A 3415-nucleotide genomic window follows, 5' to 3' on the forward strand; every position below is an offset into this window, starting at 1 on the left:
CAGGCTCATCATTCTTTGTTCACATACCAATTGTTCACAGGAAGAAAGAAACTTCTAAATTTTAATATTTGAAGAATCTTTGTACCGTAGTACTGACACTTCCCTGTGCAACTTTTTTTTTCTGTCAACAAACCAAAAATTCCCTTGCTTAACTGTATATCCTGCCTTGTGCTGAATACAGCTCATTCTTTAATCTTGATGCAAGCATTGGCACCATATGCTGGTGAAGGGCTATGCTTCTGACTGTCGTGTGGGCAAGGTTCTTATCTGCTTGGTGCAATTGCCTGCTTCCAACAGAAAGTTGACCATAATCCGTGCTGGGAAGCAAATGGAAAGGTTAACAAGGCCATAAAAATTCACCAAAGCAGTTGGGTTCATTTCTGAAGGAATAGAATTCAAATGCAGTGAAACTATTTTGCAGTCACACAAAACCTTTCTTTTTAAGACCACGTTTTGCACAGTTTTTGTCTCCAAGTTACAAAAATGATTTAGAGAAGATGCAAAAAGGTGATACTGGAACTTGAAAGGTTCAAACCATTAGTTTTGAGTGGGCTAGGAAAAGAAGGCTGAGAGTAACCTTGAGAGAAAATCTTTCAACTTGTGGGGGAGACTAGAACTAAAGACAATAAATAGGAGAGTCACTAATAAATCTAAGAAATTTAGATGAAACCTTTTCAGCCAGAGAATTTAAAGAAATTGGAATACTATTAGGCAAACAGCATAGATGCATTTAAAGGGATATTAAATAAACATGAAGAAAGGTTTAGAAGAATATATTGACAGGATTAGATAAAAAGGAATTGGAGACAGTATCTATGGAGCATAAGGGTCACTTTAGATCAATTTTTGTGCTATAAATTCTGTCTCTAGAGAAAGTGCTATTTAGCCATCTTGAAATAGAACGTTCTCTTCGTAGGTGAGTGTTGTCAATGATTGTGTCCGAACTGGATGATCCTGTCATCTGATCTTCTGTTGAGGTAGAAGTTTCTGAGTCTGTGTCGTTGGATTGTGAGAAAATGTTCAAGGATTCACTTTTGGAATTCTGCGACAGGGATTCAGAGCTGGAGCTAACAGTACTCTCTCGGGTAGTGGTAATGGTTGTAGATTCAGTGGTATCTATCTTCTCACCCGGCTCCTCACCCTCTAGGTGTTTTGGATGTGGAATGGGATCATGTTGGGGTGAATTATCCAAAGGATTCTTGCCAACACTGGAGCTTGAAGTTTGAATCCAGTCCAAGTCTATGGATGATGAAGAAGACGATGCGGAGCTTGTGGTATCTGACTGCGCAGACCACAGAGGGTGAAGATTAGGGATGACCTCATCATCATTGGAAATGACATCATCATCAAAAGCCTGGTGCAGCACTATGTCACAGCCAACATGGGGGCCAACCAGGAGTACATTTTGATTCTTTTTTGGTGCATGCCATGCTCTGGAGATGGGTGGGATGTATATACCCTTGTCATGCCAAAATAAGGAAAGGGGCTTAAAGTTCTTGAACTTTACTTTAGTGTGTTCATCATTGTCCTCTTCATCACTGCTGCTTGACCAGTTTTCTTCCTCATAGCTGAATTGAATGCTGGAGAAAAAAGAAATACTTGCATTTTACAACAGCTTTTAAAAACCTTGATTTTCTAGAATGCTTTACATCTCATGAAGTGGTTTTGCATTGTAGTCACTGTTTAAAAGCAAAACTCAATTTTTCACAATTGTAAATACTTAACACTATGGGGATGTAGATTTTTCTTTTTCATGTGAGAAAAGACCCAGTTTAGTCATTCTGTCTTCATGTCATTCCTCTAAATGTACTGTGATCGATGGTGCACTTTTGTATCATTCAGTAACTCAATATCCTTTATAAAAGAAGTGAAATTCAAACTGTACCCCAGATGTGGTATCACCAGGAACAAATACAACAAATTCATTTCATGTATGATTCCAAATAAGAAAAGTAACTGGCAAAACTCAACAGCATCTGTGGAAAATAACAAAATAAATGTTTCATGCCAATGATTTATCTTCAAAATTGAAGAAAGGTAGAGATGCAAAAGATGGATGGAATGGAGAAACAAAAATTGTATCCAAATGAGCCATGGCTTGTCTCATAAAAGCCATTTGACTGCAACATGAAAGGATAAAAAAACAAGATGAAGACCAACCAAGCAAAACAAAGAAAAAAAAACGAAGGAAGCTGGGTATATGATCTAAAGTTGTTGAATTCTAAAATTGAATGTAGAAGGCTATAAAGTGCCAAGTTGAAAGATAAGGTGTTGCTCTTCAAACTTGAGTTTTACTGGAACACAATAACAGGCCATGGAGTGAGAGGTCAGCATAGGAGCAAGGTGGAGAACTAAAATTACTAGAAACATTATCTCTGTGTGCATAAATACTGTCTAATTTGCTTTTTTTTGTGTCAGATTCCCAGTAGTGACAGTATTTTGATTTTGTAGTAGTATGATACACTTAACAGTAAAACATATCAAATTTATCCCTTTTTATGCATCCTAAAATTCTGTTTATTCATACCAGTCTGGGAATATAATGCTGGCTTAATAACTCTGTCGTTGCTCTCCTGCTTCAGTATTTCATACAGTCCCACTTAGCACATTACAGCTCATTTGAGACTATACTCAAGAAGAATGACAGGTGATCATTATTGAAACACAAGATTACATTGTGTTTGCCAAGGTAGATGATGGGAAGATACTTCTTTTCATAGGAAAATGGAGAGCCAGGTAAAGGCACAGTTTCAAATTAAAGTACTTAAGATGGAGATGAGAAATTTCTTTGCTCAAAGGGTTATTAGTCTTAGGTGGCATTCTATTCCCATATACATTCAAAACTGAGGACATATTTTGAACAACAAGGGAGTTGAGAGTTGTGTGTGATAGGCCCACTTGATTGGCACCCCCAACTACCACCTTAAACATTCAGTCCTTTCATGTATACCATCTACAACATGCACTGTAGTAATTCAGCAATACTCCTCTGACAGCACCTTCCAAACTCATGACCTCTATCACCTAAAAAGACAAGGGTTGTGATGCAGGAAAATGTCACCAGCTGCTGAGCTGAAACTTGATGTTTCTTCGTTGTCATTGATTCAAAGTCTTAGAATCCCCCTCCTATTAACACTGCGGGTATCCATACACCCCAAGGGTTTCAGTAATTCAAGAAGGCAACTCAATGTCAGGTTGAGCAATAGATACTGGCCTAGCTGGTGACATTCAGATCCCATCAATGAATTTTTCAACAAGTGGAAATAACGCCACGATTAGATTGATCACAACCATATCAAATAATGCAGTGTGTTCAATGAGCCACAGGCTGATAAAACAACTTACTCTTTACGTGTTCCCAAAGTTTAATGTAGTTATGCCCAGAAACTGAACCATTAAATATTTAAGCAGTACC

Source organism: Stegostoma tigrinum, chromosome 23 (assembly GCF_030684315.1).
Source record: "Stegostoma tigrinum isolate sSteTig4 chromosome 23, sSteTig4.hap1, whole genome shotgun sequence".
NCBI lineage: Eukaryota > Metazoa > Chordata > Chondrichthyes > Orectolobiformes > Stegostomatidae > Stegostoma > Stegostoma tigrinum.